Source organism: Neoarius graeffei, chromosome 17 (genome assembly GCF_027579695.1).
Source record: "Neoarius graeffei isolate fNeoGra1 chromosome 17, fNeoGra1.pri, whole genome shotgun sequence".
Taxonomy (NCBI): domain Eukaryota; kingdom Metazoa; phylum Chordata; class Actinopteri; order Siluriformes; family Ariidae; genus Neoarius; species Neoarius graeffei.
In genome coordinates, this window is record NC_083585.1 from 11,080,033 (window position 1) to 11,091,018 (window position 10,986).

Below are 10,986 nucleotides of genomic sequence, written 5' to 3' on the forward strand. Positions count from 1 at the left end.
AGGCGTGGGGGTGGCCGCTGGAGCAGCGCGCGGCGCGCCTCCTCCCGCTCCTAACTGGCGAGGCGCAGCTCACAGCGCAGCAGCTCCCTGCTGACAGTCGGCTGGTCTTTGACGACCTGAGGAAAGCCATCCTGCAGCGGCTCGGCCACTCCCTGGAGCAACACCGTCAGCGCTTCCGGACGCTGACACTGGAGGAGGTCGGCCGGCCGTTTGCATTCGGCCAGCAACTCCGGGACGCCTGCAGGCGGTGGCTGAGGGCGGAAGACCGCAACACCGAGGAGATCATCGATCTGGTGGCACTGGAGCAGTTTATCTCTCAACTTCCGGAAGGAACGGCAGAATGGGTCCAGTGTCACCGCCCGGCATCGCTGGAACAAGCCATTGAGCTGGCGGAGGACCATCTGGAGGCGGCGCTGACGGCAGACAGATGAGGTGCCTCCCCTCGCTTCTCTTCCCCCTCTCTCTCTCCCTCTCTCTCTCCTGTCTCTTGTCCCCCTCCCCACCCCATTCCCCTGCCATGAAGGCGGCGGCTGCCTCCTCCCCAGCCGGCCCATCGCACCCGCGGTGTCCTCCTATCTCCCTCTTCTGTGTCTGTGTTGTCTCCCCCTCAGGTGAGTGACACCCATAACACCAGTGCAGAGGGAAAGCCTGGGCCGGTGTGCTGGCGCGGCGGGGAATCGGAGCGTCTCCCGAATCAGAGCCCCGCAAGGGAGGTGGGGGCTGTCATCCGGATCCCTGATGCACCAGAAACCACCCCCAATTGGGCCGGAGCATATCGCGTACCGGTGAGTATTCAAGGGGATACATATCACGCTTTGGTGGATTCCGTTTGCAATCAGACCTCAATTCACCAACGCCTGGTGCAAGGTGAGGCATTGGGGGGAGCACAAGCGGTGAAAGTGTTGTGTGTGCACGGGGATGTTCACCATTACCCTCTAGTGTCTGTCCATATTCTATTCCGGGGCCAAACGCATAAAATGGAGGCAGCGGTTAATCCTCGTCTTACCCACTTGTTGATCTTGGGTACTGATTGGCTGGGATTTAATGAATTAATGGAATATTTAACACACAGTGGGTCCTGCCCTAGTAGGTCACGGGAAGATCCTGGTGTGGCATTGGCTGGAGAAGCTGTCACAGAGCCGTCTGCATCAACACCGTGTCGGAGTGAGGAGCACTCCGCTCCTCCTCCCTCTCTCGGGGATTCCCTTGGGGATTTCCCGTTACAGCAGTCGCGAGACGAGACTCTGTGGCATGCGTTTGAGCAAGTGAGAGTAATCGATGGTCAAAATCTTCAGCCGAGCGCGGCGCCAACCTTCCCCTATTTTGCTATTATGAAAGATAGACTGTACCGAGTGACTCAGGACACTCAAACCAAGGAACGAGTAACCCAGTTGTTAATCCCAAAGAGCCGTAGGGAACTCGTATTCCATGCGGCTCACTTTAATCCCATGGCTGGACACTTGGGGCAAGACAAAACACTAGCCCGAATAATGGCCCGGTTCTATTGGCCTGGGATTCGCGGGGATGTCCGTCGGTGGTGTGCGGCGTGCCGTGAATGCCAATTAGTAAATCCCGCGGCCACTCCAAAAGCGCCGCTGCGTCCTCTTCCTCTAATCGAGACCCCATTTGAGAGAATTGGGATGGATCTCGTCGGGCCATTAGATCGGTCAGCACGGGGATATCGCTTTATTTTAGTTCTGGTGGACTATGCAACGCGATATCCGGAGGCAGTGCCTCTCCGCAATATCTCAGCACGCAGTATTGCAGAAGCGCTCTTCCACATTATCTCCCAGGTCGGGATTCCGAAAGAAATCCTGACAGACCAAGGCACCTCGTTTATGTCACGCACACTGCGCGAGCTGTATGGGTTACTGGGGATTAAGTCCATCTGCACCAGTGTATATCACCCACAAACGGATGGATTAGTAGAGTGATTCAACCAGATACTCAAAAACATAATCCGGAAATTTGTTAGTGAAGATGCGCGTAATTGGGATAAGTGGCTTGAACCCCTTTTGTTCGCAGTATGAGAGGTCCCGCAAGCCTCCACAGGGTTTTCTCCCTTCGAATTATTATATGGGCGTAAGCCGTGTGGCATTCTGGATCTGCTGCGGGAAAATTGGGAGGAAGGACCTTCACCGAGTAAAAATGAAATCCAGTACGTTCTTGACCTGCGCGCAAAACTCCACACTCTCAAGCAATTAACACAGGAGAATTTACGGCAGGCACAAGAACGTCAAAGCCAGCTGTATGACAGGGGCACACGCCTTAGAGAATTCACGCCGGGAGAAAAAGTACTCGTATTATTGCCCACGTCGAGTTCTAAATTAGTCGCCAAGTAGCAAGGGCCCTTCGAGGTCACACGGTGAGTCGGGGATGTCGACTATGAGGTAAAGCGAATGGATAGGGGTGGGGCACTGCAAGTATACCACCTCAACCTTTTAAAACGCTGGAATGAGGGGGTCCCCGTGGTGTTGGCCGTCCCAGAGAAGGCGGAGCTGGGGCCGGAGGTAAAAAAGATAACATCGCGGACCACTCTGGTCCCTTGTGGAGACCACCTCTCGCCGACCCAACTCACGGAGGTAGCCAGGTTGCAGAAGGAATTTTCCGACGTGTTCTTGCCCCTTCCGGGTCGTACCCACCTCATAGAACACCACATTGAAACGCCCCTGGGGGTGGTAGTGCATAGCCACCCTTACCACTTGCCCGAACACAAGAAAAAGGTGGTTCGGGATGAACTCAAGGCCATGCTCGAAATCAGTGGCAGCTGGTAGTCTTTCAAACAGGGGAGGCTGGTTGGTTATGATATTTCCAGATTTTAAAAGAAAAAAGACAAAACACATCAATTTTGCCCATACTCTTGCCTCTGATCTGGCTGATTGTTGGCAGGGTCACAAACTATGAAATAACAGGTTCTTTTGGCCCATTAGCCTACTGTCCAATATACATGATGGTGGTGTTGGGGGGGGGGGGGTATATTTTTAAATTTAATATTTTAAAATTGTGGCATGTTGTTTAAAAATTTATCATTATTGAAAGCAGCTTTTTGTCAGGAACCTCAGCAGTAACAGCAGAGTGTTCTAGAATAGGCACAAGCACTGACCTTGGGGAGCCAAACATAGAGCTGGGTGCCACACATTTTATTCAATGACACTTTCCCTATATTTTACTTATTTTGACTGAGAAATGTTCTAGTGACAATTTTGATAACCCTTCACTTTTAATCCAGGTCTGTAGTGCGAAATGTTCTCGGCTGTGTTTTTGTTTAAAAATGTTTTCCAAATTGTAGCTGTGTTTAATTCATATCCAGAGAAATATATATTCCAATATAATATACTCCGCATAACCATTTTAAATAGATTCTATATTTTTGGTCCATCCATGACATATTACTAAAGTAGCCTATTTACTGTTGTTGATGTGGGTCACTTGCTGTTAGCCAATTCACTTTCTCGTACCAGGAGAGCTGAAAGGAACGAGTATTATTCCCTACCTTTTTCACCAAGTCAATTTGAGGCGTTGGTCTACCCTGTTCTTTAATTTTAATTTTTTCCTCGAAAGGAAGCCTGGCAAATGGCTTCGCCAAAATTAAATCAGCAATACTTGGCATCCGTGCGCAGCTTTCTTGCTAGCTGACTAGCCCCCTCAAGTTCAAGTTCAGTCACTCAAACGAAATTTCTGGAACTAAGATACCGTAGCAAACTTGACAACACTATATTTACACTTTATTTACAATGAAAATATATACAAACTAAAAAAGCTGGTAGAAACCGTATGTAATGAATGAAATCGAAATGTAAGCTGATCTCTTACAATACACCACACCACTTGCAAATCCGCATGGGACTGAACTGAAATTCACCGCTGCCTGTCTATAGTTGAAACGAGCTGTCAATCAAAGAAAATATCCGACCGCTTTCACCAATCACCAGTCTCCTCGCGGAAACTGCCATGTCCCTCCCACTGTGAGGCTGGGAGTCCGTGGGCGGGCATTTTTGCAGTATTTGTCCAATAACCGTCTTGCATTTTGAGATTGACAAGCGTATAGCTTCCAAATGCCGTTGAAGTCCACTGAGGCTGGGAGTCCGTGAGACTCCCTGGGCGGGCGTTTTCGCAGTATTTGTCCAATAACTGTCTTGCATTTTGAGATTGACAAGCACATAGCTCCCAATCCATTGAGGCTGGCTGCATCACGCTGACACGAGGGGGAAAAACTCACGCACACATTAGGCGAACTGGGGAAAGTTATAACAGAATGATTTCGCACTGTAGTTGGGTTGAGCACATATATTTCTATGATTCTGGATCTGAAATAGCAATGTTATAAGGTCGGCTATAACATAAGCCTAGTGCAATTCATCCTACACAATGTTCGTCATTTTTAGAGGAGGCTGAGCCTCCCTCGTTGTCTTAGAGCAATCGCCCGTGCTCGAAATGGGCATAATCGAGGAGTCCCACAGTGACTGGAGCAGCCCAGTGGTCCTGGTTCCCAAGACTGATGGGTCGGTCCGGTTCTGTGTGGACTATGGAAAGGTCAACGCGGTGTCTAAATTTGATGCGTACCCAATGCCTCGCATTGATGAGTTGCTTGATCGGTTAGGTGCTGCTCGCTTTTATTCAACACTGGATCTAACCAAGGGATATTGGCAGATCCCCTTGTCTCCTCTATCCCGAGAGAAAACAGCCTTTTCCACACTGTTTGATTTACACCAATTCGTCATGCTCCCCTTTGGGTTATCTGGGGCGCCCGCTACGTTCCAGCGGCTTATGGACAGGGTCCTCCGCCCTCATGCTGCCTACGCGGCCGCCTATCTAGATGACATAATAATCTATAGTCATGATTGGCCGCGGCACTTGGAACACCTGAGGGCTGTTCTAAAGTCGCTGAGGCGAGTGGGCCTCACACCTAACCCAAAAAAGTGTGCAATTGGGCGGGTGGAAGTACGGTATCTGGGGTTCCACTTGGGTCATGGGCAGGTGTGTCCCCAAATTAACAAGACTGCAGTGATTGTGGCCTGCCCGAGGCACAAGACCAAAAAGGAAGTGAGGCGGTTCGTGGGGCTGGCTGGCTATTATCGTACAACCCCGATTCCAAAAATGTTGGGACAAAGTACAAATTGTAAATAAAAACAAAATGCAATAATTTACAAATCTCAAAAACTGATATTGTATTCACAATAGAACATAGACAACATATCAAATGTCGAAAGTGAGACATTTTGAAATTTCATGCCAAATATTGGCTCATTTGAAATTTCATGACAGCAACACATCTCAAAAAAGTTGGGACAGGGGCAATAAGAGGCTGGAAAAGTTAAAGGTACAAAAAAGGAACAGCTGGAGGACCAAATTGCAACTCATTAGGTCAATTGGCAATAGGTCATTAACATGACTGGGTATAAAAAGAGAATCTTGGAGTGGCAGCGGCTCTCAGAAGTAAAGATGGGAAGAGAATCACCAATCCCCCTAATTCTGCGCCGACAAATAGTGGAGCAATATCAGAAAGGAGTTTGACAGTGTAAAATTGCAAAGAGTTTGAACATATCATCATCTACAGTGCATAATATCATCAAAAGATTCAGAGAATCTGGAAGAATCTCTGTGCGTAAGGGTCAAGGCCGGAAAACCATACTGGGTGCCCGTGATCTTCGGGCCCTTAGACGGCACTGCATCACATACAGGCATGCTTCTGTATTGGAAATCACAAAATGGGCTCAGGAATATTTCCAGAGAACATTATCTGTGAACACAATTCACCGTGCCATTCGCCGTTGCCAGCTAAAACTCTATACTGTAGTTCAAAGAAGAAGCCGTATCTAAACACGATCCAGAAGTGCAGACGTCTTCTCTGGGCCAAGGCTCATTTAAAATGGATTGTGGCAAAGTGGAAAACTGTTCTGTGGTCAGACGAATCAAAATTTGAAGTTCTTTATGGAAATCAGGGACGCTGTGTCATTCGGACTAAAGAGGAGAAGGACGACCCAAGTTGTTATCAGCGCTCAGTTCAGAAGCCTGCATCTCTGATGGTATGGGGTTGCATTAGTGCGTGTGGCATGGGCAGCTTACACATCTGGAAAGACACCATCAATGCTGAAAGGTATATCCAGGTTCTAGAGCAACGTATGCTCCCATCCAGACGACGTCTCTTTCAGGGAAGACCTTGCATTTTCCAACATGACAATGCCAAACCACATACTGCATCAATTACAGAATCATGGCTGCGTAGAAGAAGGGTCTGGGTACTGAACTGGCCAGCCTGCAGTCCAGATCTTTCACCCATAGAAAACATTTGGCGCATCATAAAACGGAAGATACAACAAAAAAGACCTAAGACAGTTGAGCAACTAGAATCCTACATTAGACAAGAATGGGTTAACATTCCTATCCCTAAACTTGAGCAACTTGTCTCCTCAGTCCCCAGACATTTACAGACTGTTGTAAAGAGAAAAGGGGATGTCTCACAGTGGTAAACATGGCCTTGTCCCAACTTTGAGATGTGGTGTTGTCATGAAATTTAAAATCACCTAATTTTTCTCTTTAAATGATATACATTTTCTCAGTTTAAACATTTGATATGTCATCTATGTTCTATTCTGAATAAAATATGGAATTTTGAAACTTCCAGATCATTGCATTCCGTTTTTATTTCCAATTTGTACTTTGTCCCAACTTTTTTGGAATCGGGGTTGTAGGTTTATACCTAACTATTCGGACATCACCAGCCCGCTAACCGACCTCACTAAAAAGGGCGCTCCAGATCCGGTCCAGTGGACGGAGCAGTGCCAACAGGCCTTCTCAGAGGTAAAAGCTGCACTGTGTGGGGGGCCACTTTTACACTCCCCTGACTTCTCTCTCCCCTTTATTTTATGGACTGATGCATCAGACAGGGGGCTGGGGGCCATTTTGTCCCAGGAGGTGGAGGGTGAGGAGCGCCCGGTGCTGTACATCAGCTGGAAGCTGTCGATGCGCGAGAGCAAGTACAGCACAATTGAAAAGGAGTGTCTCGCCATCAAGTGGGCAGTCCTCACCCTCCAATACTACCTGCTGGGGTGCCCTTTCACTCTCTGTTCGGACCACGCGCCCCTCCAGTGGCTCCACCGCATGAAGGATGCCAATGCGCGGATCACCTGTTGGTATCTCATGCTCCAGCCATTTAAGTTCGAGGTGATCCACAGGCCGGGGGCGCAGATGGTGGTGGCGGACTTCCTGTCCCGTCGGGGGGGGGAGAGTCAGCTTCGGGCCGGACGGCTCCCTGGCCTGAGTCAGGCGGTGGGGGTATGTGGCAGCGGGGGCGTGGCCAAGCAGCAGTCTGTGAATGGAGGGCAGGGTCGGGGAAGGTAAGTGGCTAGGTCATTACACCTGATGTTAATTTGTCTGTGTGTGTGTGTGTGTGTGTGTGTGTGTGTGTGTTTTGCAGGGATGGAGTATAAAGGGAGGGGGAGAAGAGAGAAGAGGCTCGCTCCCCAACCAGACGACTGATGGGTGTGTGTCTGTGTGACTGGGAGTTTGTTAAATAAGCTGAAAAGCTGCAAATAAAGAGTTTTGTGAAACTCAGTTCTGGCCTGCCGTACTTCTGTGCTCCACCCACCTGCTCAACATACTACACTCTCCTTGAATGCTGAGAAGACCAAGGAGATGATTATTGACCCGAGGAAGAGGAGGAGAGACCAGCATGCCTCACTGCACATCAACGGGACACAGGTGGAGAGGGTGAAAACATTTAAATTCCTCGGAACTCACATCAGTGAGGATCTCACCTGGACACACAACACACAGCAGACCATCAAGAAGGCTCAACAGAGACTCTTCTTCCTGAGGAAGCTGAGGAAATTTGGACTGTCCACCAAACTCCTCAGCAACTTCTACAGGTGCACAGTGGAGAGCGTCCTGACAAATTCCATCACTGTGTGGTACGGGAACTGCACAACTCAGGACAGAAAGGCTCTCCAGCGTGTCATTAAAATGGCACAGTTCATCTGTGGAGCTGTCCTCCCCCCACTACAGGACATTTACAACACCCGGGTCACAAAAAGGGCACAGAGCATCATCAGGGACCAAACACACCCACAACACAGAATATTCACGCTCCTACCATCTGGCAGATGCTACAGGAGTGTGAAAGCAAGGACTACTAGACTGACAAACAGTTTTTACCCCCAGGCCATCAGGCTTTTGAACCACAGATTATAATCACCATCTACCTCTATATTTCCATCAGGCTTTGAACCACGGATTATATTAGCAATTTTGCACAAGACATTGCACAGTATATCTACCTCTATGTTTGCACATTGTTTGTTTGCCCCCTTTTTTTTAATGTTATCTTCATTTTTCACTCTACCTTTATATTTTGCATTCCATATGCACTTTATATATTTCATATATATATATATATATATATATATATATATATATATATATATATATATATATATATATATATATATGAATGAGTGATTCCACGCTTATGGGTATTGAAATGGGGACATGAACTTATTTTTAAAAATTCACCTAAAACCATTTCTTTTTTTTTTACCATCAGGTCACAAAACATGTAATCTTTAATGAATATGTTAAAAGATAACTTTAATTTTCTGAGATGTAATAAAAACATATTTATATGCCAAAGTCAGAATGTAACAGAAGTGTTGTGGACATATATATTCTCAATTTTAACAATGTAGAATTACTTTTTGAAACATAGGAAGGTGATGTTTTAGCAAATATAATTAATAAACATGTGTAGTAGAATAAACATACACATTCTTTCAATAAGATTAACATGGTATATAGCTAGATTGTAATTAATTTGTAACAGACGCGAGATGGACAATCGTAACAGAAGTAATGTAACAGACATCATTTTGGAACTCATAGGCTTGACTTTGGCATATAAATGTTTTATTACATCTCAGAAAATTAAAGTTATCTTTTAACATATCATTCATTAAAGATTACATGTTTTGTGACCTGATGGTAAAAAAAGAAATGGTTTTAGGTGAATAAGTTCATGTCCCCATTTCAGTACCCATAAGTGTGGAATCACTCATTTTATATATATATATATATATATATATATATATATATATATATATATATATATATATATCTTTTTGGGCGGCACGGTGGTGTAGTGGTTAGCGCTGTCGCCTCACAGCAAGAAGGTCCGGGTTCGAGCCCCGTGGCTGGCAAGGGCCTTTCTGTGCGGAGTTTGCATGTTCTCCCCGTGTCCGCGTGGGTTTCCTCCGGGTGCTCCGGTTTCCCCCACAGTCCAAAGACATGCAGGTTAGGTTAACTGGTGACTCTAAATTGACCATAGGTGTGAATGGTTGTCTGTGTCTATGTGTCAGCCCTGTGATGACCTGGCGACTTGTCCAGGGTGTACCCCACCTTTCGCCCGTAGTCAGCTGGGATAGGCTCCAGCTTGCCTGCGACCCTGTAGAAGGATAAAGCAGCTAAAGATAATGAGATGAGATGAGATATATTTCTTTTTATATTGGTAAGTGTAGTTTGGTCAGGCAGTTGCAAAATAAGAATTTCATTACCCAATAATAAACCGCTGTGTCTGTTATTGTGTATATGACAAATAAAAATCTTGAATCTTGAGTATTGTTACTTTAGAATAATATTACTCAAGTAAAAGTAAAACGTATTTTGCAACAAAACAACTCTTAAGAGTACAATTTATCCAAAAATTTACTCAAGTAAATGTAACAGAGTAAACGTACCTAGTTACTACCGCCTCTAATGCCGCTTTTCCACTACAAACGCGGCTGAGCCGTGCCGTGCTGAGTCGAGCTGAGTCGAGCTGAGCGGGGCTGTTGGAGTTGCATTTCGACTACAACCGCACTGAACCGTGCTGGCTGGAAGTGGGTGGACACATTGGGTGGAGTTAGCGAAAGTGGGTGGACGTCACGTGATGTCGTTAAGCAGCGCAAACAGTGACATCAGTGACAGTGGCGGAACAAGTCAGAGCCGGGCCGGGGGCGGGGCAAATGACCGGGCCCTTTATTAAAGCTCATCATAACATCATTTTAGGCTACAAAATGTCCGCAACCGCGGTGTTTACCAATTTCAACACTACCGGGTGCAACTATGTTATTTAGTACATCAAGTCCTTCAAACGAACATGTAACTCAGAAACAAAAAACATTAGGATACTGTACATGGCTCATAATAAAACATCAATAGCCTATACTGCGCACATTATTTGAAGGGCATACGAATGAGCGCTCAGAGGTTGCAACGGTGACAGGAAGAGTCAGAAATAAAAGGAGGGCGGTGCAAACCTCACTGAATGCACTGTGTTTACCAATTTCAACACTACGGGGTGCAACTATGTTATTTTGTACATTAAGTCCTTCAAACGAACATGTAACTCAGAAACAAAAAAACATTACTGTACATGGCTCATAATAAAACATCAATAGCCTACTGCGCGCATTATTTGAAGGGCATATGACGAGCCTTGCGCTCCGCGAACTCGTCCACGATGCTCTGTATGTCACTGATTCAGTGATCTTTTAAGCAGTAGTCTCACGACCCGAATAGTAAACAATAAACATGAGGACATGGTGTCGTTAGTGTTGCTGGTCTTGGTGCTGTGGCTTGTTGTCACCGACAACGCCAACAGATACTGGCAAGAGCGTATAGATGAGGCGAGGCGCATAAGGCTTCAGAAATTCTCGTAATTATTCTTCTTCCGGGTTTGCGGTGTTTACAGATCCCAGCGCGCTCGCGGGGCGTGTGTGGGCATGTGAGGACACGCCTCCTCACCAGTCAGTGCACAGGGGAGTGTCTGCTCACGCCCCCAGCCTCACTCAGCTCGGTTTGGCTCGCTTCAGCCCCTGGAGTTGCTGAGCCGTGCTGAGTCGTGCTGGTTTTTGGTAGTCGAAATGCGAGCCGTGTCGGGCTGAAGTGAGCTGAAGCGAGCTGAAGTGAGCTGAAAAAGGGTAGTGGAAAAGGGCCATAAGTTAGCTAGCTAGA